At 44.4% G+C, this 26,582-nt stretch overlaps 1 long non-coding RNA gene across 1 annotated transcript; it reads left to right on the forward strand.

Moving 5' to 3' along the window:
- Nucleotides 1-312: 312 nt before the first annotated feature.
- Nucleotides 313-26,434, forward strand: LOC138771976 (uncharacterized). Its single transcript, XR_011359691.1, has 2 exons — nt 313-397; nt 26,218-26,434. It is a non-coding gene; the product is annotated as an uncharacterized lncRNA (long non-coding RNA).
- Nucleotides 26,435-26,582: the final 148 nt, after the last annotated feature.

Genomic DNA, 26,582 nt, shown 5'->3' on the forward strand with positions numbered 1-26,582 from the left:
TTGCAGGGCATTAACTAAAGATGACTCTCACGTGTAACCCACACAGCACCGACTCCATCTTTAAAGACACTCTATCAGTAGGTTTATGCTGTCCTATCTAAGGGTAGCATAAACTAGGGACAGAGAAGCTGGACAAAATAATATATCATTTACATGGTTCTGTGCAGCTGATCCAGAGGTATCTTTCTGAATCAATAAGTAGCCCTCTCTATTATGTGCATGAGCCCAGTAGTCCTGGATATTCATGAGAAGTCGAGAACTCTGCCCACCAGCTGCTGATTGGCAGTTATCTCTCCATGCTGTGTATAGGCAGTCAACTGTCAATCAGCAGCTGGAGGGCCGGGGGAGGGGTGTGGCATGAATCCTTTTCTCCTGCATATTAGGAGAACAAAATGAAGTAAGTTATACACCTATCTTTTCAGAATTTCTGTCACTAGTTTATGCTGCCCTTGTTTAAGGGGAAAAAACCTGTTAAGCCCGCTCACAGTTAAATGTTTGCAGAAGAGTCCTTGCACAGCTAATCCCTCTACTGGCTAGACAATTTACCCTCTTGGAACAGGATTGTAGAGACTGGATGCAGGTTCTGTGACCACCATGGTTGACCCAGGGCTTACTCAGATTAGCAGATGTTAGCAACTGGATGTAGATTCACATGCATTAGGTTAACTTGCTTCACAGCAGGCCAACTGATAGGGACACTGTGGACTGAACTATTCCCAGATCTCCTCATATGGTCTAGCAGGAGACAACTCATTGGCCTGAGCTAGCCTACAACGTCACAGAACTGTGGTAAGAAGGTGCAGATTTTGGTGTTGAAATGCTGTGGATAATAAATAATAATTAAACCTCACATATGACACTATAAAGAAACGGTCAAGGTTCATTTACCTAAACCTTCCTTATCTCCTCTAGTGCTTATGGGACCTTGAGGAAAGCAATTTCCCTGAGAACCGGATCCATTTACCTAGCACACCAGGGGCTAAGTGATAAGTGTAGTCCAGGAATCGATTCGGCTTCTCTCCTGCTACCTCATTTGTAGCAAAGCAGAATTAAAATACAAAGAAAAAAGGAAAGGCCTTTAATCTTCATCCCCGCTGCTCCGCATAGTCTTTCTTCTCAGAAGAGGTTATAGAAAGGTGTAAATTAAACTTATGCATGTTACGTGTAATTATTGTCAAGTCTCATTCCAAAACCTCAGGACGCGTTTCATCGCCTCCTGATAGAACGGAGCTTGGCATCATTCTATACATGCGTTTAATGGCGCACTCCGAGCATAAACCAGAATGTTAATTAGATAAGGAATTTTCCAGGATTAAAAAGTATGAGAAAGGTGAAAGTGAGTCAAGTGATGACGAATCTGAAAAATCACATAACAGTCAGTAGTGAGGGTTGGATTACAACATGCCCCAGTTTTTCCAGCAAAGGTATCCAGTTAAACAAAATAGTCCAAGATGGTCATAAATGAACAATAGGAAGGTAGAGAGTGCGCTCGGACCATTGGTGTATGCTCATTCTCGGCACTCACAACAAAGAAAGGGTAATGCACAGCCAAATCAATGGTGCTCATATTGTGACATACTAAACAGGCAACAATTTCATACAGAAGAAAAGGATGTATGTCATAAATCACTAGGCACACAACTATAGATTCAAAAATATATAAATACCATCTTTATTCATGAAGCACTACATACAAAACAACCATACACAACCCACCAAAACATTAAAAACACTTAAAAAACACAATGTATCCAAAAGGGAGCTATTTGCAATACACAAGATCCCTACCTCCACCACTCAGCTCAATATAAATAAACACACTCTACCTAATAAATATTAGTAATATAAGACCTCCCAAACAAATAGAGTCACGGTAAGTGCAAGTGCATGAATCCAAAAATAAACAACATAAAATTGTAGAAAAAAAATGTATAAATAAGTGACTAGACAAAAGCCCACAAGACAAAGTATCACCAAGTAGAGTGTGGTAAGCTGATTGGGGTTCAAAGCACCCTACGCGTTACGTCCCCAACCCGGAACTTCATCATTCTTGGCACTCACCACCACAAAGTTTCCCTCTCCCCTGTATTCTTCACTGTCATGCAATGTCCTCCTCTGCATCCTATGGCATGCAAATCCTTCCTGTTATTTAAAGGAGCATTGTACATACCTACATCTGTCCCCTTTAAATGCTGGCTCCACACCTTAAAGGAAAAGTCCGGCGAAAATTTTTATTAAAGTATTGTATTGCCCCAAAAAAGTTATACAAATCACCAATATGCACTTGTTATAGGAAATGCTCATAAAGAGCTTTTTCCCTGTACTTACTACTTCATCAAGGCTTCACTAACCTGGATAACATGGTGATGTCACTTCCTGGATAACATGGTGATGTCACTTCCTGGTGATGTCACGACCCGACTCCCAGAGCTGTGCGGGCTGTGGCTGCTGGAGAGAATGATGGCAGGGGGACACTGAGGGACACATAGCACTGGAAGGACACTGAGCATCCCTCTGCCATCATCTTCTCCAGCAGCCACAGTCCGCACAGCTCTTGGAGTCGGGTGGTGACATCACCATGTTATCCAGAAAGTGAAGCCTTGATGCAGTAGTAAGTGCAGGGAAAAAAGCACTTTATGTACATTTCCCATAATAAGTGTATATTGGGGATTTGTATAACTTTTGTGGGGCAATACAATACTTTAATAAAAAATTTTGCCGGACTTCTCCTTTAAAGCAGCTCCACCTGCCCCCAATTCCTGAACAACACTGTGGTTTGCCATAACCAAAAGTGTTATGAGTAGCTATTTGATTCTGATTCCTGTGTTTGACCTATGCCTGTTCTCCTCTCCCTCTGCTTCTGTCTGACCCCTATGTACCACAATACCGTCCACCTGCCTTGTCTCTTATATCTGTCTACTAGAGATGAGCGAACTGGTTCGGCCGGTATGGGATCCGGTTCGGATTTTTCCAAAAGTCCGAGTCTGGTCGGATTCAGATTTTTGGAAGTCCGCCCTGAATTTTTAGAAAGCAGGAAGTGTTCTGGGCAGGAAAAGCACTTTCCCATGATGCCCGTAACACATTCAATCAGCAGGGATGTTGCACTAGCCCACCCCCTGTGTGACGTTGGTATTGCTTTAAGAGGAGCGGTCACATGACCACATGAGGCAGTCTGCACAGAGAGAGGAAGGAGTGCACAGAGCTCGTCAGTGACAAATGCTGCTGCTGCACATTGCTGTACTGAGAAGATACTGTACAAAAGCAAAGACAAAAAGATTAGGAAAGCGGAGAGGAGAAACATATAGTGATTGAGAGCAGGGACGTAGCTAGGATTCATGGGGCCCCATAGCAAAAAAAACTGTACAGGCCACCCCCACACACACAACAAAAAGCTCTCTCTCTCTCTCTCTCTCTCTCTCTCTTTATATATATATATATATATATATATATATATATATATATATATATATATATATTCGGTGATGTGGCCAAAGAATAAAGTCTCTTGTGGCAGAGCAGAAAGCAATTGCTGCTTGCTCTGTCAGTCCACTGCATTAAACTATAAGGGCCCATTAGGAGCCATTAACCGCATAGGTGCAGGAGAAGACTACCTTCTGCTTAACCCCTTATGTACTGAAGTGTGTAAGTGACATAAACCTCACCTACATGCTGCAGCACAAAAAAGCTTAAAAGCAGAAGAGAAGGAGATGGCTAGTGTATTAATAGCCCCTGACCTCTGCAGCGCTCAGGAGAACAGAGGTCAGGGGTTATCAGACCAGTTAAGCAGAGATCCCTTGTCTTCTGCTTATTGACCTTACACACGGCAGTACACGAGGGGTTAAGCAGAAGGACACAGGTTGGCTCTTATCTTCCCTGTGCATCCTCGGGCCCCCCTCCTGCAGGGGCCCCATAGCAGCTGCTTACCCTGCCTCTATGGTAGCTACGCCTATGATTGAGAGAGAAAAATAGGGCGAAAGATAGATAAGTAGATAGATTAAGCGTAGGAGAGCAAAGGGTGCACAGAACAAAAACGTGCTATACTGATATCCAAGTACTATACTGTCACCCTTGCGAGAGTGTGTATGACATAGGCATTTTTCTGAGGCACAGATATATACCTCGTGCATGTGTGTAGAATAAAACTCTAAAAGTCTAGCCTTTATCCCCAATGTAACCACTCTTAAAAAACCAACCTGATACCCACTAGCATCAGACATCCAGCTTTCGCATCCTGAGTGTAGCACTAAGCCAAACTGTTGGATAGCACAGCAGGTACACACTTGTTGCCTTATTGGGGCAATTTTTTTCAGCAAGAATCTATCAACAGACCAGTGATGGTAGGGGAGGGGGGAGGGGGGGGCTAGGACTCACACCCAGTGATCTCCTGGCCTTCTAACAACTGTTGTCAGGTCCCACGGGTCAGACACCCAACTCAATAAACAAGCACTTCTGGTGGACTAGACAAGCAAGAGACGGACCCACTCAATTGCTTATGTTGTGTTTTGGGGGACTTCTGTCCAGGTTCCAAGGAAACTCCTGGTTCAAGGGGATGTTTGAAGCCTGCCAATGGCTCACTAAACAAGTCCTTAACCTGTGGACTAGGGGTCTGAAAAAGTACGGCTTTTCCCCTTTGTGAGTGCTTAGCCAGAAGAATCCACCAGACGCATATCTCTGCTGTTTTGGAAGAGTACTGTGCCTAAACATGGTTGTACATTTCCAAATAGTAGTAGTGAGTTCAACCACAGTTTCCCCTTTAATAGCGTTTGCCTGTGACCTCAGGATCTGACCATACCCAAGAGTTAACAGATGTCAGCCACATTTTACTGTACCTTCAGCTCCATGTTAAGCACCAGGGACAGCTCTGCTGAACACAGAGCTGTAGGGGCTGGATCCAATTGTTATAAACTTTTGAAAACTTTAATAAACCACTCTAGATATTGCAAATCTGACTGCAGACATCAATTTCTGAGACAATTGTGGTCGTCTCTGATATGCTACGTGACCACTCTCCCTCTAGACTTCCAAGGTGGCAACAATGTTCCGGACATAGCCTAAAACATATGTATAGTTGTGGAGATGGCACTCTGTGGTGGTGGTGTTTGTGGCAGGGCAGCGTCCCGGAAATAGCAATAGGAAAGATCCCGACACTCACCAAGTTGAATTATGGTGAGTGCCGGGATCCTTCTTATAGCCTAAAAGATAAGACCTATTATTTGTGGGGTATTTGTAAAGGAGGGGTAAATTGAAGACCGCCTAAAAGTACACTATTTTCCACAAAAATATTAATAATAATTTTCATATAGTAATGGCTTCTAAAAGTCGGGGTTAAAAAAGAAAAACAGCATTGCCAAAAAAACACCGTTTTCCTTTATCATGGCAACTTTTTGACTTCTTTTAAGCTGAATTTAGGAGTTGAAAAGTGAATATTTTCTTTGTGTGTGTCCTTTCTCCTTTAGGATCTGCATAAGGTTTTTCTTGGCCATTATTTATTCGGCAGAATAGGAACTCTACAATTACATTTTTCAGCTTTGGAATATAACTCATTTTATATTCATATCGCGCAATGCAATCTGGAGATCACATAAGCAGGGGAATAATACTCTGTGACTGATGCACTGAAGCAGGATTCATTTTCTTATTGTGGCCACGTGTCCTCTTTCTGCTTCTCTAAATACATTACTATTTGCCTGAGAAGTATGGCCACGCAGGTACTGTATGAAGGTTGCACAAAAGTTTCTGTCTAGAAGTGACTTGTCAGTTGTCTTAATGTGTCACTGTCGGTTGAATTTTTTTTTGCAGAAATTAATAGTTCAGGCTATATAAGAAACTTTGTAATTGGGTTTATTAGCCGAAAAATGCATTTTTATCAATGACAAGCAGTTTGAAGCTGTCCCCTGTCTTTATGGTTCTCTTATGGAGAGGGGAGGCGTTGAGGGAGATGAGGCTCCAAAACAGGACAACAACGCTGTGTAATCCTTTGTTCTCTGCTCTCTGCTAGTGACTAATCTCTCTCCTCCCAACTCCCCCCTCCCCTCTCCATAGAAAAGACAGGGCCCGACTGATGTAAAGGAGTTGAGATTTCCTGATAATGAGCAGTAAATGAGAGAGAGAGGAGGAAGGGGGGGTGAAGGGGGGGAAAGTCTTTTTAAATGCAGATAATGGCATATTTGCCTAATAAACCCAATTACAAAGTTTCTTAAAATCGCCTGCATAAAAAATACGACAGTGACACTTTAACCCTTTGAGGACCAGGCCCAAAATGACCCAGTGGACCACGCAAATTTTCATTTTTGTGTTTTCGTTTTTTCCTCCTCCCCTTCTAAGAGGTCTAGCACTTTCATTTTTCTATCTACAAGGCCATGTAAGGGCTTATTTTTTACAGGAATAGTTGTACTTTGTAATGACATCTTTCATTCTACCATATCATGTATGACGGAACCCCCAAATTATTATTTATAAAAATATAAATTGGTGAAATCTTAAAAAAGAATGCAATATGGTAACATTTGGGGGGTTCCTGTGTCTACGTAATGCACTATATGGTAAAAGTGACATGATACCATTATTTTATAGGTCAGCCCGAATACAACCATATGCAGGTTACACAGATTCTCTAATGTTATATATATATATTTTTTATAATTATTAATAAAAATGGGCCTATTGTGACACTTATAACGGCTTTAGTTTTTCACCTACAGGGCTGTATGGGGTGTAATTTTTTGCGCTATGATCTCTAGTTTTTATTAATACCCTATTTGTGTAGTTCGAACATTTTGATCACTTTTTAATACTTTTTTTTTTATATATAATGTAACAAAAAATCGGTAATCCTGTCACATTTTTCCCTCTTTTCGTCTACGCCGTTCACCGTTCGCAATGATGATTGTTATATTTTAATAGATCAAACAATTACGCACGCTACAGTATATTATATGTTTATTTATTTAATTTTATATGTTTTATTTATATAATGTGAAGGGGTGATTTTAACTTTTATTGGGGGAGGGGCTTTGAGGTATTTATAAAAACATTTTTTATTTTTTTTTGGTACACATTTTAAGTCCCCCTCGGGGACTTTTACCTGCAATCATTAGATTGCAGACACTGTACACTGTACGCATTGCATTGATCAGTGTCATAGGCGTTCAGTGTCATAAAGCTTTGGTGCGTCCTCATCTGGAGTATGCCGTCCAGTTTTGGAACCCGATTCATAAAAAAGATGTTCTAGAGCTGGAGAGGGTACAAAGACGGGCAACTAAACTAATAAGGGGAATGGAGCATCTTAGTTATGAGGAGAGATTAAAAGAATTACATTTGTTTAGTCTGGAGAAGAGACGTTTAAGGGGAGATATGATTAACTTATTTAAATATATAAAGGTCCCCTACAAGAGATATGGGGAAAAGATGTTCCAGGTAAAACCCCCTCAAAGGACAAGAGGGCACTGCCTCCGCCTGGAGAAAAAAAAGGTTCAATCTCTGGAGGCGACAAGCCTTCTTTACCATGAGAACTGTGAATCTGTGGAACAGTCTACCACAGGATCTGGTCACAGCAAAAACAGTAGAGGGCTTCAAAACAGGGCTAGACAAGTTCTTAGACCAAAATAATATAAATGCATATGTATAGAACCTATCACCCCTCCCCCTTCCCTGTATCCATCCCCTCCTTGGTTGAACTTGATGGACATGTGTCTTTTTTCAACCGTATTAACTATGTAACTATGTAACTATGTAACTATGTTCATTGAGTCTGCTTGTGGCAGACTGAATCAGCAGAGCGCCGATTGGACTGCACAGAGGAAGGTAAGAGACCTCCGTCCGTCCGATATAGCAAAGAGGACCCCCCCCTGTCACACTTAAACGCCACTGATCGCGGCGTTTAAGGGGTTAATGACACGCTGCAGCGCGATCGCAGCAGCCTGTCATTAATGGTGAGAGCCCGGCTGCACTGCAGGGCCCACCTATTATGAAGTGCACTCCGCTCCAGAGCGCGCTTCATAGCTCAGGATGTACCTGTACGCCCAGGGTTGTCTGGGTACAGTCACTCATGGTGTACCGGTACGTCCTAGGTCGCCTAGGGTTAAAGGGTAGCTGTGACTATGGCTTTGCATTCCAATAAATATGGCTCATGCATGGAACACACCCTCTAAAAGTTCCTCACATCTTTGACACTACTTCAGTGTATCAACCTAACCCCCTCCCTTTTTCTGTGTGTGTGTGTATATATATGAAAAATCCTACACTCTACACAGACAGTATTCTCCTATACAGTGACCATATATAAGTATATGTCAGTGCTACACATCCTCTGCAGACTGTACAAATGATGACAGTGACTTCTATCCATTGATTCAAAGGGGATGTCTTCCATGACTCTTCTCTGCAAAATCTGACAAAGAAACATTTGAGGTTCTTTGCTCCAGCAAATATAGTAAATAGAACCCTCTGTGCCCCAATATAGTTTAACAACTCCTATGAGTCACCAAATAGCAAAGACCCCCTGTGCCTCCATATAGTAGTTAGGCGCCCTCTGTGACCCCATATAGTATAAGTCACTGGATAGTAGTTATGCCTCTCTGTGCCCCTCTTTAAAGGGGTAGTGCGGCGGTAAACAATTATTGACAGAATAACACACATTACAAAGTTATACAACTTTGTAATGTATGTTATGTCTGGGAATGGCCCCCTTCCCCGTGTCCCACCACCACCACCCGTGTACCCGGAAGTGTGGTGCGCTATACATACCTGTCACGTGCCGACTCGTCTCCGATCTTCAGTCTGCGATGTCGTCTTCGGACAATCGCGGCTGAGCAGCCGATGACGCGGCAGAGGGCGGCCAGCACTCAGCACGTGACAGGTATGTATAGGGCACCACGCTTCCGGGTACACGGGTGGGGGTGGTGGGACACGGGGAAGAGGGCCATTCACAGACATAACATACATTACAAAGTTGTATAACTTTGTAATGTGTGTTATTCTGTGAATAATTGTTTACCGCCACACTACCCCTTTAAGGCCCCCTCTGTGCCCTCCCATAGTGGTTGGGTCCTTTCTGTGTTCCTTTCTAGTAGTTAGGCCCCATCTGTACTCCCAAATTGCAGATAGGCACCCCTCTGTGCATCCATATAGTAGTTAGGCCTCCCTGTGCAGGTAGGCCCCCGATAGACAGCATTCCCCATGCTCTGGTAGTTAGCGCCCCCCACCTGGTAAAGCGTATCTGCCATGTAGGTAATTCTCCTGTATGTAGCCCCCCAGGAAGGTATCCCCCTGTAGGTACCCCCTGTGGTAGTTGCCCCCCCATTAAATAATATTCCCAATGTAGGTAGTCCTCTGTAGGTAGCTATCCCCCTGTAACATCCACCCTGCAGGTAGTCCCACTGGAAGTTGCCACCCCAGTAAATAATATCCCCAAAGTAGGTAATCCCTCTGTAGGTAGCCCCCACATGTCCCCATCCACCTGTAGGTACCCCCCACATGTCGCTATCCACCTGTAGGTAGCTCCCCTCCATGTAGACATTAACCCATGTTGGTAGTCTCCCAATGTAGGCATCTCCTTGTAGGTAATTCCCAAGTAGGCAGCCTCACCCCATGTCGGCACCTCCTGTAGGTAATCCCACTGTTATACAAGCAGACACATCCACACTATCATAGTCTCCAACGATACAACTAGCAGGTGAGGTAAAACAGTGCCACTGTTTACAACAGCCGCTGAATGGAGTAATTAAAATCAGGGGAGTGTCAGGTTAATTAGCACTAATTGCTGATTTAATCATAGCCGTTCGTGATTCATTACAGAGAATGCAAATCACAAATCAAATCCATTTACTTGACTTTCGGATCGATTTGGGTTGTAATAGGCAATTATATGACATTCACCGCGGCACTTAGCTGATTATTGGTACATTGATGGCTTTTCTGTATCTAATTTTCCAAATGCATTATAATAAAAAGGAGCTCCTCGGTTACCCCATCCTGTTTTACTAATTAGTTTCTAAAAACCTTTGAAGCATCTTTCCTTAGAACTATTGCATTTTGATGTCCCTCTGTTATTCCTCTTGGATATGTTCCTATACAGTCAGATACTGCCAGCACTGAGTATACCATGTCAGAGTCAGTGTAGAAGACCTGCCTGCTCTTAACATGTATCCTCTGTGCTGCTGTGGAACCCTGCAAAGCAGCGGAGTGTAACTGTACAGTCCACATGGAGAAATAAACTTCCACAGCTGATCATTAGGGTCATCAGCAGATTCTGAATCTATACACTGTTTCTCAATATATAATACTAATGTCTTCTTATATGACACAGCAGTGTTTGGGTTCCCCCTGGTGTCAGCGCAGTGTCCCACTACATGGGTATTCCAATGTCTTAACTGGGTTGTAGGACACCAAAATGTTATCTTCAGAGTCGGAGGACTGTGCTCTCACCCAAGTGTACAAAAAGGTTGCTCACAGCAACCACCCAAGCGTCAGCCCAGGTGTTCGATGTGTTCCGTGTATAACAGCCTGGACATCCGGCCAGATCAGGCCCGCTTCTGCCATGAGGCGGAATGAGCCTTCCGCCTCAGGCGGCAGAATTTGCGGTCCGGCTGGGGGCGGCATTATGTCCCCCCTGCTGTCATTTTTGTTAAGTATCACTTAACAAAAATGACAGCAGCCGCTCACCTGTCCTGTCGCCCGCGCTCTCCACATCCCGTCAGGTCCCGCGATGTCACCCTGCAGCTGTCACGGACCTCCAGGCTGTGGTGAGTGGCCGGGGTCGGTGGGGGATGCGCTGGGGTGATCGGGTCGTGCGGGACCGCCCCGCGCGACCCGATCACCCCACTCACCACAGCCTGGAGGTCCGTGACAGCTGCAGGGTGACATCGCGGGACCTGACGGGATGTGGAGACAGCAGAGATCGCGGGCCGGCTGCGGTGTGGGACAGGTGAGTAGATGGCTGCTGCTGCGGCGGCGGCGGCGGGGGGGGCTGGTTGTTCCGGGGGGATGCCGGCTCGGGCAAACCTCAGGCGGCAGAAACCCTTGAATCGGCCCTGGGCCAGATCTATTAAACTTCCTCCTAGCTCTCAACAGCCGGAAGCCGGAAAGCTAGAGGTGAGTGTGCTCAAAGGGGTGATAGTGAGGTACCGTGCACAGTGCTTTCATTCAGTAGGATCCCATCCCCTGTGAGATCCGGTCAACACTCCCAGGGCACTTCTGGCACCTCTGCTCTTAACCCCCTCAAGGCCCAGGCACAGATCCAAAGAGTCATGGTATCTTGGGGTAGCTAGTGGTCCATCTAGCCAACCCCTCAACCCTTGTTCCCTCTTTGTTGTTTTCTCATCACTTAAGAACAGATACCACACTTGATCTTAGCCAAAAGGGCGAGAAGCGATAAAATGGTATCTACATTCATGTCTACATAGACGCAAAGTTTTCTTGAGACAACAAGAAGAAGATAAAACCAAGGGTCTTATTGCAACTAGGACCGGAAAACCTTCCAGCAAGGCCTAGACAAGTACAGAGTGGCTAGTGAGGCTACAAAGAATCTACACTATGGGGCTGCATTCACACTACGTATATTTCAGTCAGTATATGTATATTTCAGGAGTCAACTGTCGGTAGTCAACTGTCGGGAGCTGTCGGGAGTCAACCAAAAGCAAACTCTTCCCCTTTCTGAGGGGAAAGTACTCTAGGGACTCAACACAGTGGAATCCTAGGTGCATTGCCCCCTGGGAAATACAAATATGCAAAAAAAGTCTGTGGAACCCTTATTTAAAAGTCTTGAAACATGGGACTAGCCAGATATCTCTCCAGGGACGGGCCCAGCCAGGGGACGGCTCTTGTAAGGAGACCACTAAAACCACCATATTAAATGGCCTTTTCAGTCAATATCCAACTAAATGTACGAGTCTGAGGCTCAACTGACACTTTTTCTTTGCATATTTGTATTTCCCAGGGGACAAGGCACTTTGGTTTTCACTATGTTGAGTACTTTTACAAGCAGCTGGCAGTGTTTTCTTTGTCTGGCCTCTGTTTTACCAAGGTGGTCTACTAGGCATTGCTCCTACCTAGCCAGAATCCTGTGCCACACTGATGAGGGGCAATACCTAGCCTTAGTTTTTTCCTTGTCATGTACTTTAACTCATGAATTGAGTTGGATATTGACTGAAAGGACCACTTAATATGGTGGTTTTGGTGGTCTCCTTACAACAGCCACTCCTTGGCTGGGTCCTTACCTGGATGGATATCTGGCTATTTCCGTGTTACAAGACTCCTAAATGAAAGGACAGAAATGGGTGAAATGGTTAATACAAAAAGCCTGTTCAGCTACATTAAAAACGAACATCACACTGTGCCGGTCAGCGAACGTCAACCCCGCAAAGCAAGCGCAAGCAGGGAAGAGGGGCCACAGACTGGCCCTGCAACCCCACTGTCACAGAAACGAACCCCAAAGGCCCCCCAAACCCCGCCGGCGCCGGCCGCCAAACAACACAATTGTGAACAAGGTGTAACTACTCACCAAACCACCCGGCAGGTAGAATGGGAGAAAGAGGAGGTACTTACCATATGTACACAGGTGCTTCCTGCTAATTGGGGTCACATAGGTCTTACAAAGGAGAAGTGCTAGCCTCAATGAAAAAATGGACAGAATACATAAAATATGCACAAGCCTGAAGGGCATAAATAGCTGCACTTCGCACCCATGGTTTATGCGAAAGCCTATCAGCTACATTAAAAACCAACATCAGAAGTTAGTATATAATTTGATCAAACCATATTGCCTAAACAATGTTGATTTAGTGTAGGGACTCATGTGGGCCAGGGGACCTACACGTGGTACAAGAGGCAATATGGTTTGACTCCAATAAGCTGGAAGCACCTGTGCTCATATGGTAAGTACCTCCTCTTTCACCCATTCTACCTGCTAGCACAGTGGTGAGTGGTAACACCTTGTTCACACTTGGGTTACTTGCCGGCAGTGCCTGCGGGGTGTGTGTGTGGGGGGTCCAGTGGGTTTGGTCCTGTGACATTGGGGTTTCAGGGCTATTCTGGGCCCCCCCCTCCCCTGTTGTTGCTTGCCTTGTGGGGTTCGCAGTCGCTGACCAACACAGTGTTGATTTAGTGTAGGGACTAATGTGCGCAAGGGGGCCTGCACATGGTACATGAGGCAATATGGTTTGATCAAATTATATACCAACATCCTGGCGTTGGTATTTAAATGCAGCCGAGAGGCATTAGTGTCAGCCATAGGTGTGATGTGCAGCAGCTCCTTTCTCTTCATGTTCATATAAGACTCCAAAATGAGGCTCTACTGACTCCTTTTGCATATTTGTATGAACCATGACAAAAATTGTAAAGGCCCCCCCCTCACCTACACACAACACAAAGCACTGTGTATATTTATATAGGCTCTGTGATGTTGCCAAAAAATAACATCTCTTGTGCCCAGAAGCAGAATCCTGGCTGCAGCCACCAGATTGACTGGCAGAGCAGAGAGCCAATGTCTGTTTGCTCTGTCAGTCCACTGTTTTTAACTATAAGAGCCCATTAGGATCCCTTATGGTTAAATATATAAGAGCAGGAGCAGACTACCTTCTGCTTAACCCCTTATGTACTGCAGTGTGTAAGTGACCCAATGAACAAGGAGATATCTGCTTTACTGCTGGTGCACTGATAACCCCTGACCTCTGCACAGAGCTCTGCACATTTCCCTACTTGATTGTGGCAGCCAGAAAACAGAGGTCAGGGGTTATCAGTGCAGTAAAGCAGAGAGCTTTTTGTCTTCTGTTTGTTAACCCTTTTGTGTGTTGCAGCATGTAAGTAAACATTGGGTGATTTGCACACTGCAGTACATAAGGTTAAGCAGAAGGACACAGGATGGCCCTTACCTTCTCCCCAAGGCCCCCCTCTTGCCCGGGCCCCATAGCAGCTGCCTACGCTGCCTCTATGGTAGCTACGCCACTGCCCCCAGCCCAGCGTTATCAGAATCAGTGCTCCACACACAGTATAATGCCCTGAAAGTGCCCCCACACTTTATTAAGAGCCCCAACACATACGGTAGTTACCATATAACTTTATAAAGATATCACCAATGATACCATTACATAATACCGCCACACCATGACCACTATCACTACACACCCTATAACAGAGTGCAGTTCCATCCATTTACTCACAGAGGGCGTCTTCTCTGATAAGAGTCTTTCAACTTTCCTTTTACTCCATCCAGCGTGGGATATCTTGAAGTCTTCCCTCGGCTTAAAGAAACTTTTTAGGCTCCGACATATACAATAGTTACCCCCTCTGTGCCCCTATATGGTAGTTACACCCCTCTGTGCTCCCACTAATTAGGTATGCTCTGTGCCCCAATATAGTAGTAAGGTCCCTATATAATATAGGCACCTCTGTGCAGCCCCAATGTAGTATAGACCCCCTGTGTGCTATACCCAGTAGTATAGACAGCTGTGTGCTGCCCCCAGTAGTATATAGTCCCCTGTGTGCGGCCCAAGTACTATAGACCATTAGGTGCTACCCTTAGTAATATGTAGACCCCTTGTGCGCTGCCCCCAGTAGTATATAGACCCCATTGTGCTGCCCCCAGTAGTATATACCCCTTGTGTGCTGCCCCCAGTGGTATAGACCACTATGTGCTTCCCCCAGTGGTATATAGACCCCTCGTGTGCTGCCCCCAGTAGTATATAGACCCCATTGAGATGCCCCCAGTAGTATATAGCCCCCTCTGTGCTCCCCCAGTTATATATACCACCCTATTCGCCCCCCAGTAGTATATAGCCCCCTGTGCGCTCCCCAAGTTATAAATAGACCCCCTGTGCACCTCCCCCAGTAGTATATAGACCCCTGTGTGCTGCCCTCCAGTAGAATATAGACCCCTGTGTGTGCCCCTAGTAGTATATATACCCCCGTGTGCCCCCCAGTAGTATATAGCCCCCCTGTACGCTCCCCCAGTTATATATACCTCCCTTTGCACCCCCAGTAGTATATATATCCCCTGTGCACCCCCCAGTAGTATATAGCCCCCTCTGTGCTCCCCCAGTTATATATACCACCCTATTCGCCCCCCAGTAGTATATAGCCCCCTGTGCGCTCCCCCAGTTATAAATAGACCCCCTGTGCACCTCCCCCAGTAGTATATAGACCCCTGTGTGCTGCCCTCCAGTAGTATATAGACCCCTGTGTGTGCCCCTAGTAGTATATATACCCCCGTGTGCCCCCCAGTAGTATATAGCCCCCCTGTACGCTCCCCCAGTTATATATACCTCCCTTTGCACCCCCAGTAGTATATATATCCCCTGTGCACCCCCCAGTAGTAGATAGCCCCCCTGTGCGCTCCCCCAGTTATAAATACCCCCTGTGCGCCCCCCAGTTATATATACACCCTGTGTTTCCCCCCAGTAGTATATAGACCCCCTGTGCACCCCCCCTAGTAGTATATAGACCCCCGCTGTGTGCTGCCCCCAGTTATATAGACCCCCTTTGTGTTCCCCCTAACGTATAGCATAAAACAAAAAAAAAAAAGCAAACACTTAAGCAAATTTAAGCACCACCTGCGGCCACAGGAGTGACTGACAGGGAGGGAGCCAATGGCTCCCGCCCTGTCAGTGCTGCTGCTGCCTGTAACTATGAGCGGTCGTTACAAGTGCTCATAGCTACAGGGCAGAGAGCAGAGGGGCCCTGCAGGGGGCGCCATGGATGGGTAAGTAGATTAACTACTTACCCACCCCGATAGCGCCCCCCCCCCCAACAGGCTTTTGGCCGGAGCCCTGTCCTACCGCATTGGTCGCACAGAGCAAAGGCCGACCCTGCTCAGGGTGGGCCCCTTTAACCAGTGGGCCCGGTGCACGTGCACCATTTGCCCTCTGGTTAAAGCGGCCCTGGTTACAGGGACCAAATGCTACCTGCAGCCAAGCAGACCACTCCCATTGTGGAATCTAAATTACATTCAAATGCATTGTTGGTTTTCAGTGGCCCAATTGGCACCTTCACAGTGTAATTGCTGATCAGTTGTCATGGCAGGCAGAGGCTAGCAAAGTACCGATCACATAGATCAATGCAATTCATATGCAATATCAATTGGATGCTAAAAATGTAAGGGTAATTTTTTTTTTTTTTAAACAGCATATATACACAAAAAAATACCAAAAAGTCCAAAAGTGCTGATTTTTGTTCATATGCCAGAAGACAAATTGAGTAAAAAGTGATTAAAATTAAAATATATTTCCCCTCAGAATTGCATAAATATATATTTTTTTAAAGTCTTGGCTAACCGATATTTTTTCTTCTGCCTTTGTATGGTCGCTCTGCCATTGTAAGACATCATATGGTAAAATAAAAGGTGCCAGTACGCAGTACATGTTGTTCTGCAAAAAAATAAGCCCTCATGCATACTAAAGTGGGTCTTAGAGGTGAGGATCATGAAAATGGAAGCCAAAATTGAAATTCAAGGGGTCGAGAAGGGGTTAAGAAAATACAATTCACTGGGAATATTGTTGAATATGACCAGCCGGGACTTATTGAGCCCAGGAAATCTATTCATCTTTGAACATTAACTTTTTTTTCTTCTACTTTGCCCATCTATTATTTCAGATAATCTTCTGTTTCCATGGAGAGAAATCAACAATCTTGTAAATGTTTCTCATCATGACACGGCCATCAAACGGCTCCGGGGAATAAATAGTTGAAGAGTTATTACCGTTCACAAATTTTCAGATAATTAAAGACTGTGTCACATTTTGTTTGAACAGTTCAGGCCGGTGTCAGGATACATCCAGAAGCTCCAGTAACTCGGAATCGGCAATGATAAATAGGAGATGTCTCCGCACCATCTGTGTTATAGTTTGTATCTGCTTTGATATGAGTGTTCTTTGTGCCCCCTACCATGGGGAGGGGGGGGGGGATTTGTGAGGGACTAAGGCAAAGCTGTCAAAAATACCCAGAGTTTGGTTTAGTGGATTGGTACCCATTGTTATTTACCTTGCTTTGTGCTACCCTCTTCCTGTTGCTTGGGCCCTGTCTGGGTGTTTTTATTTGTGATGCCTTCTCTTAATGGGGTATTACAGAGAATACATTTAAACATTCCCAGGTTTAGGCTATGTTCACACTGCGTATGAATCCGTCCGTAGTGCGAACCGCGAATATACGCATGTAGTTTTGAGGTTGATGCGTCCGCTTGAAAGTATACGATATACGCCCGCACAGTGCACACTACGTATGAGCTTACGGCCGGATCGTATGCGCCGCCGTGAAAAATGAACAAGACTATTGTTTGAGGACGGAAATGTTGAAACTCACAGCCGTGGATTTCCATGCAGTCCCGTACGAAGTACTTATTTCAGCCAAATTGAACTTTTTCGATCCAAAAGGTTCTGTGTGGTTTACGGGGCTGGGCGAAGATTTCCAAGTAAATGACCTGCCTCAGATCGCTTCGAAACAAGCTAGGGAAGCATAACTGTACTGCGGGCGTATGTTCGCGGTGCGTACGCATCCGGCACATGTCGATTTTTCGCACGCCCGTAGTTTCAGCCGCACATGTACGGCGGCGTAAGACCTGTGTACGGATTCGTACACAGTGGGAACATAGCCTAAGGCTGCGTTCACACTACGTATGTTTCAGTCAGTATTGCAACCAAAACCAGGAGTGGATTAAAAACACAGAAAGGCTCTGTTCACACAATGTTGAAATTGAGTGGATGGCCGCCATATAACAGTAAATAACTGCCATTATTTCAGTATAACAGCCGTTGTTTTAAAATAACAGCAAATATTTGCCATTAAATGGCGGCCATCCACTCAATTTCAACATTGTGTGAACAGAGCCTTTCTGTGTTTTTAATCCACTCATGGTTTTGGTTGCAATACTGACTGAAATATACTGACTGAAATATACAATGCCACTGCTAAGGGTTTATTCCCAGGGCCCGTATTTTACAGACACTATGGATGGGAAAGCCTTGTAGTACAGTGTTTCCCCATCTGGCATGATGAATCAATATCAGCCTGGGAGTGGGGAAACTGTTTGAATCTCTGTGGCACTGTAACAGTTTCCCCACTCCCGGCATGATATTTGTACATCTTGCCGGGTGGTGAAGCGGCGCTCCGCTACAGGGCTTTTCTGTCTATAGCGTCTGTAACATATGGGGCTTTAAATAATCCCCAAGAGCTTCCTATTTTATCTCTCAACATATAAAAAAGGCCTGGTTGGCAAATCTCTAGCTGAAATAGTGACCCATCCCCACCAGTGATTGGCTGACCAGGCACTTCCTATGTGTCGAGACAGAGAAAAGGAAGCCCTCAGTAGTGGGACTGGTAGTATGGGGGCTGCACCAAAGGGAAACTGAAAAATTCTAATCATCTGGTGTCAGAAAATTATATAGATTTGTAATTTACTTCTATATAAAAATCTCCAGTCTTCCAGTACTTATTAGCTGCTGTATGCCCTGCATGAATTGTTGAACTCTCTCCAGTCTAACACAGTGCTTTCTGCTGCCACCTCTTTTCATGTTATGAACTGTCCGGAGCAGCAGAGGTTTTCTATGAGGATTTGCTACTGCTCTGGACAGTTCCTGTCATTCCTGCCACAGAGGTGTCAGCAGAGAGCACTGTGTAAGACTTGAAAGAATACACCACTTCCTGCAGGATATACATCAGCTGATAAGTACTGGAAGACTTGAGATTTTTTTTAAATAGAGGTAAATTACAAATCTATATACCTTTCTGGCACCAGTTGATTTGAAAGAAAATAAAATTTCACCGGAGTACTGGTACGGCATACATCTGCAAGAGGAGTTCAGAGTTCAAACATGACAGCTGCATCTAACTGTCTTAAATGCAGCCCATCCCCGGTGTCTAGTGGTGAGATCCCCCGTGATATGATCGCGGAGGGGGGATCCCTTCATCTTACCGCCCTGGGACTCAGCATCGGAATGACACTAATCCCGGCTTGGTATTCTTTTGCAATGGTCTGCAGCAGGCCAAAGCAATAGAGCACCGATCTCATGGATCAGTGCTGTATTAGGGTGGGTTCATAATGAGGAATTCTCGCGGATAATGTCTGCGGAATTCTGCAGTATGTCCGCGCGCACGACATGTCTCTTCTTTCGGCGGATAGCGGAATACGCTGGCCCATAAAATGGTGTCTATGGAGCCGGCAGAAAGGCGCGCGGCCATGCGCGCGGACAGCCGACGGAATTCCGCGGATATTATCTGTGAGAATTCCGTAGTGTGAACCCACCCTAATACAGCTACACTGATCTCTATGGGAGATCAGTGTAGTTGTATTAGAAGTCCCCCAGGGGGTATAACCCTAACCCCAGGGGGACTTCTAATTACTGTATGGCTGGGTTCACACTATGTATATTTCAGTCATTATTGTGGTCCTCATATTGCAACCAAAACAAGGAGTGGATTAAAAACACAGAAAGGCTCTGTTCACACAATGTTGAAATTGAGTGGATGGCCGCCATATAACAGTAAATAACGGCCATTATTTCAATATAACAGCCGCTGTTCTAAAATAACAGCAAATATTTGCCATTAAATGGCGGCCATCCACTCGATTTCAACACTGTGTGAACAGATCCCTTCTGTGTTTTCAATTCACTCCTGGTTTTGGTTGCAATATGAGGACCACAATACTGACTGAAATATACGTAGTGTGAACCCAGCTTAAAGTGTAAAAAAAAAGTGTTTCTATTAATAAAAAACCCCTCCCCTAATAAAAGTTTGAATCACCCCCCTTTTCCCATTTAAGGCTCGGTTCACACGTTGTAAGAGTGCGGCTGTATGTGCGGCTGTAATTGTGCGGCGGTATTTTTGATGGTTCGTGTGTATGCTGGGAAGTATAGGATATGCGGCTGCACAGTGCACACTATCTCTGAATCTACGGCCCTATCGTAAACGGACCCGTAAAAAATGAACAAGACCTTATACCGTAATTAAAAATAAATAAATAAACAAACATGTTTGGTATCGCCGCATGCGTAATTGCGTGAACTATTAATTTATCACATTCCTGATCTAGCACGGTAAACGGCGTAAGCGCAAAGACCCGTCAAAGTGCAAAATTGAGCATTTTTGGTCGCATCAAATCCAGAAAAATTGTAGCAAACAGAAGCAAACAAAAAGCAAACAAAAAACAAAAGCAAACAAAAAGTCGAACATACGCAATCAAGGTACCAATAGAAAGAACAAATCATGGCACAAAAATGACACCTTACACAGCCCCATAGGCCAAAGGATAAAAACGTTATAAGCATGGTCATAGAGCAATTTTAAGGAAAGTTTATGGAAAGTAGAAGGTTTTATTTTTTTTAAAAGCCATCAAATAATATTAAAGTTATGCAAGTTGCATATTGTTTTAATCATACCGACTTGAGGAACATATATAACATGTCAGTTTTTCGATAGGACGAACGGCGTAACAACGAAAACCCCCCAAATAATAAGAATTGCATTTTTTTCTTTAATTTCACCGCGCATATAATTTGTTCTGGTTTTGCAGCAAATTTTCCGCAAAAATTAAGTCTGCCATTGCAAAGTGCAATTAGTGATGCAAAAAATAAAGGCTCATGTGGGTTTCTAGGTGAAAAAATGCAAGTGCTATGGCCTGTTAAACACAAGGAGGTAAAAACAAAAACGCAAAAACGAAAATTGTCTCGGTCCTTAAGAGGTTAAGGCTCTATTCACAAACCCGCACAGCGCTCTGTGTATCCATAGTGGGCCGCAATTCATGGACGATTACCTTACAGACAGTGACCTTTTTCTACAATTGTGTGTCCACAATGATATGTCCTACTTTTTTGTGAAACAGAATACAGCCTATTCATCCTATTCTACTCCAGCCCAATGGAAGGACCAAAACCGATCAGCCAGTTATCTCCTATCCTGTGTATAACCCCCTTTAAAAGGGGTACTGCAGTATAAGAAATTTGTATTTTAATAAAACTCGCCCCAAGATATATAACTTTCTAATATAGAGTTATCACTAACAGCCCTGGCTTCAGCTGCTTCCTGCTTCAATACGAACAGGAAGTAGAGAATAGAAGAAATACAAAATGTGTATTGTCCCCGAATGCTCCCTCTACCATGAGACAACACATAATCTTCTAACATCATAGGAGGCTTGGTGAGACCAGACCCTTCAGCATACATCATCATCTCCCTTTCATTTATTGGGACATTTAGAGTAGCTTCACACGTACCGGATGCGCAGCGGAATGGGTCCCAGCTGAATGGGTCCCATACATGCAGTGGATCCGCTACCTGTATGGGACCCGGCCCCTTTAACCCCCCCGCCGCTGGACACCCGCAGCCCCGGCACCAAGCATACATTACCTGCTCCGTGTCGCAGCTGTGTGTGAAGCTCCCGGCTCCCCTCGATCCTCATCAGCCAATCAGTGCTGCTGTGCACTGATTGGCTGATGTGGAGCAAGGGGAGCCGGGAGCCTCACACAGCCGCTGCGTAAAGCAGGTAATGTATGCTTGGTGCCGGGGCTGCGGGTGTCTGGCGGCGGGGGACTGCGTGTATGGGACCCATTCAGCTTCACACTACAGGATCCGCAGCGGATTTAGCTGCAAACTCGCAGTGTGAAATCCACTGCAGATCCGGTATGTGTGCAGCTACCCTTAGGGAGAGTGAGGTGTGCAACCTCACTGTGAAATAGTCTGCAGTGAAATGAGATGTTCTACAACAACTTTGAGAAAGGGAACTGCCAGAAGGAGCTGAGCGGATTGATATATATCTTAATGGGAAAAGATGCTGTATAACTTGTCATTTATTGATCTCTGATGTTTCCATGATAAAGAGTCCAGTCCATTAAGTGACACCGCCCACTGGACTCCTTAACACGGAATGATCAGGGATTTCAATCAACATTTTACAAGTTATACTGAATCTTTTCCTATAAACATATATATCAATCTGCTCAGTTAGTCCTGCTCTATAACATGAAGGTTACAGAATAGAGAGCATTGTCTTGGTGACAGGTTCCCTTTAAGGCAGGAAGAACCTTCAAGATCAAAATCATCAGCCAGCTAATGTATATGCAGCGCTGCCAATCATCGACCACATTTACAAGTTGTCTCGGATTCTCGGTATTTACATACAACCCAGTTTAATTATTTTGTTCAGAAAGCAAAAATATTTAATATATGCCAGAACCTGATTACATTCCCAAAAATAACACTGCATGAATATTCCGCAAGATTTCCTGGATTAAAAGCTAGCACCGATATATTTATAAGGCACTCATGCCCCTACTGTGAGATCCCCCGCTGTTGGCTGATTCTTCAATTTACAGCGCATCTTCTCGCCGCAGGTTCCTTTTTCCTGCAAAATTTAACACATTACATGTCGCAGGACACATTAGAGAGGCCTTACTGAGGTTTCTTGTAACAAAACACTAAACAACTGCTTACTTAAGATATGTGCCCTATATATGGTTTATTACTATTGTTATAGGCACAGCAGAAAGTACAATAGACAATGGATACTTGTCACTTTTATTGAGAAGATATATTGTCAAGACTTGTTTCCTATATCCGGATGGTCGCACGCAGTCACAATATAGCTGCTGCTGTTGTCGCTTTCAACTTACCATCACAGGGTTAAATGAGTCTTTCTACCTTATCTGTAAGATACATCATAAATAGTGATGAGCAAATCAATTCTTAAAGGGAATCCGTAAAGTCCCTTGGGCCCAAGGACCTGACAGGTCAGAATAGCATTATAGATAGTGGTGATTGACAGCCTGAGTGCAGACCTTCTTCCTTTACTCAGACTGTCAATCACTGCTCTCTGGGCGGAAGGGGACATGGCAAGCTATCTGTAACTGCTCGCTTTGACTGTATAATCAGTCATGGTTAGTTGTGATTTAACTTCGTTTTTGTACTTGAACTCTGTTTTCCTGACCTGTTAGGTCTTAGGGCCGACCCGGGGACCTGACAGGTTCCCCTCAACTAATCAAATATGCGCTGAATTTCCCTAACCATTCGTATTTGTTCTGATGCTTCTGTACACTTTATGTATTGCTGTTCACTTGCTACGTTATTTTGGCTGGGTGCTCTCATAGGGGAATGTTAAAGAGGTATTCTTTCAAATCAACTGGTGTCAGAAAGTTAAAAAAAGATTTGTAATATACTTGTATTCAAAAATCTCATGTCTTTTCATACTTATGAGCTGCTGTATGCGTGGTGTCCCACCACAGGTGTTGCTATTAGTTACACCCTTCGCAAAAGCCTGTACTTTTTTATGTAAGTGGTGATGTAGTTGAACCAAAGTATCGAAAAGCAAAGTTCACAGCAGCACAAACCAAAAGGTAGAATAAGGCGGGTGCCCGTCTCACCACTCCGGCCCAGGGGCGGCAGCAAATCCAAAAGAATGTTTGAGAGACAGCACTTCCAAAGCAATAACTGGAATTTTATTGACACACCAGTGCGCGACGTTTCGGCTATATTAGCCTTTCTCAAGCAGTGATACACTTCATTACAAAGTCAGGGATATATATCCAAGTGTAGGCAATTACAAATCCAAGTGTGATAATCCAATCAATAGTGCATAATTAAACCAAAATTTCTTGATACCGTGAATAAAAATTATATCACATTGTGTATGTAAACATATTCAAAATTCAACCACGGTGATGAGGGTTGATCATTAAAAACACAAAAGATCAACATACTAAAATACATATAGTGTTAATGAGGTGACAACGTTACAGGTGCTAGTAATAATCATCAAAAAGATAAACAAAAAAGGCATGTACATACATCAGACCAGGAGGCGGGATGAGGGTCAGAACGCCAGACAGTGCAGTCGCTCCTGTGCCACGTCACGTCAGCGCGTCTCCAGTATGAGCACATGACCAGGCCTGCATCATGTGACCACTGGTCCGAGCCGGCGAATCCGATCACGTGACCACGACCTGCATCACACGACCGGACCGTCCATGCTCAGTCACGCGCATGCGCATGAGTGCACCGAGGCCAATCCACCGCCAGAAAGTCCAAAAACCCGTAGCAGCCATGATGATAGTGGGCAAGAATTGCCCACACCAGGAAATTATGGACATAAACTGATCAACGTGAGGGTGGCACTGAGTAAACTGAGAGTGGCACTGGGTAAACTGAATTAAAGGGGACTACAAAGGATAACTGAATAAAATAATCCGATGGTATATATAACGTGGACAAAAAAAGTTTATCATGAATGTGAAATGGCTAAGGAGGAATAGCATAAGGGTCTGAATAAGTGTAGACTGTGAGCCAAAATAAGGGGTAACGGGTCCAGACCCACACCTTGCCCAATCGGTGAACCATCACGTCGTGAGACAACATGGTCATGCCACAACATGGTCATGCCACATCATGCCACATCTGCAAAATCTTACATTCAGGACACTATGGATTTCCTTAATAAACTGTCCACTACCACTGCACCCCCTAACTGTATCCTAGCGTCATTTGATGTCAAAGATCTGTACACCTCTATTAATCATAGAAGGGGCTTAGGGGTTATTCAACATGTTTTGGATAATAGCGATTTTTCTACACATGCCATTTCTTTCCTGATGAGACTTCTTGAAATTATCCTGACTGAAAATTATTTCTTATTTCAAGATGGCTACTACGTACAAAGGAGAGGTACAGCTATGGGCTCCAATGTTGCGCCCACCTATGCCAACATCTTCATGGTTGGCATTGGAGGAATCCCACATTTATACCTCCCACCACTTCAGCAATGTGCTGAGGTGGTGGAGGTATATTGATGATATCTTTGTCATTTGGACAGGCACGAGGCAGGAATTGGATGAATTTTTTGTATTCCTCAACCAAATGGATGAGGACATCAAGTTCACCTGTGAGATCTCCACTGACTCCATCAATTTTCTGGATACCCTTGTATATATACAGGGGAACCGACTGATGACTGACCTTTACCGGAAGCCCACGGACCGTAACACTCTGTTGCGGTTTGACAGCTTTCATCCACGACCAATGATTGAATCCCTGCCATATAGCCAACTGTTACGGGTTAAACGCATAGTACAGGATCCCTCCAGATGTGAAATACAGCTTGACAATATGTGTGAAAATTTCATTGATGGGGTTTTCCCAGACGCATAGTTAATGACAAACGCGACAGAGTGGCTAATTTTAGCAGGCAAGATCTACTCTCACGTAGGGAAATGAGTACTAGAACACCTAGATTAGCGTTCGTATCCACATTTGGCACCGCAAGTCCATATATAGCCAAGACCATACGAAGGGAATGGAATATCTTGACAAAAGCATTTCCACACATCCCGGAATTCCAATCTCCCCCCATCATGGCATACCGACGACCCAGAAACCTGAAAGATAGACTAGTTAGGGCAGATCTGGGAGGTAGAACACCATCTACTTTATCTCTTTTTGGTAGTAGCTGTGGCAATTACAATCAAATGCTCAAGGGCAGTGAGTTTGTTCACCCTGTAACTGGACAGAGATATAAGATCAAACAACATTTGACATGCCGCTCTGAATTTGTGGTATATGTTTTACAGTGCCCCTGCAAACTCTTGTACGTGGGAGAGACCACTGGTCAATGTAGATTACGGATAAACCAACACAAATCAACCATCAGAACACAGAAGTGTGAACTCCCAGTCCCCAACCATTTTGTGGCACAACACCACACTATACGAGATCTGAGATTTACAATCATTGATTCCATCCCTAAACATAGGAGAGGGGGTGACTGGATAGCCAGATTGAAACGGTGCGAATTGGAATGGATATACAGACTGAATACTCTGTCTCCCAATGGTCTCAATATTGATTTTAAAATAGGTCCTTCCAGAGGTACTTAATCACCGCTCTTTTCTTCCTTTTTTTCCCTCTTTTTTCCTCTTTTTTCTCCCTTTTTTCCTCCCTATTTTTTCTTTCCCCCCCCCCTCTCCCTTTTTCCTCTCCACCCCTTCCTTCTCCCCCCCCCCTTCTTCCCCCCCCTTCTTTTTTCATTATCTTCCTCCCTCCTTGAGGTCATGTAGGATTAAGATGATACGCTCATTACCATTATAGTTTGACTAATATACTTTTTTCATCACCATAATCTAATTAGTGGGTATAGAACCCCTATAATATGAATCTCTATTACACATGAGGAAGAGTTCCTTTGTGTTTTTAACCAATCTACTTTTGTATATATGCATTATTCTTATAGCTGTTTTTTGCCTTTTTCAGATATGACAGTTGTCTCAATTGAGGATGGAAATACATCAAGACACGGGATCAGTTGACGGGACCTTTGTTTACTTTTTGTTCTCTATTTATCTTTTGGCCATTTATTGATACTAGCGCTGTTTATTTAATTTTTTTTTGAGCACTAGTTTGGGGATCATGGATACATGCACTGCTCAAAGTATATTTCTGTGGCACATAATAAACCCTTTATTATTTACCATAATTGTATTCATTACTTATGTATATATTGGCTACAATTTAGGGGGAGGGTCAGTGTCGACAAACCATGTGGACCTAGGGGTGGGCCCGAATCACCACATCTTCCCTCTAGGAACTGCACTTAAGTGAGTGGTCCTATGTTGGGA

The sequence above is a fragment of the Dendropsophus ebraccatus genome, chromosome 14 (genome assembly GCF_027789765.1).
Source record: "Dendropsophus ebraccatus isolate aDenEbr1 chromosome 14, aDenEbr1.pat, whole genome shotgun sequence".
Taxonomy (NCBI): Eukaryota; Metazoa; Chordata; class Amphibia; order Anura; family Hylidae; genus Dendropsophus; species Dendropsophus ebraccatus.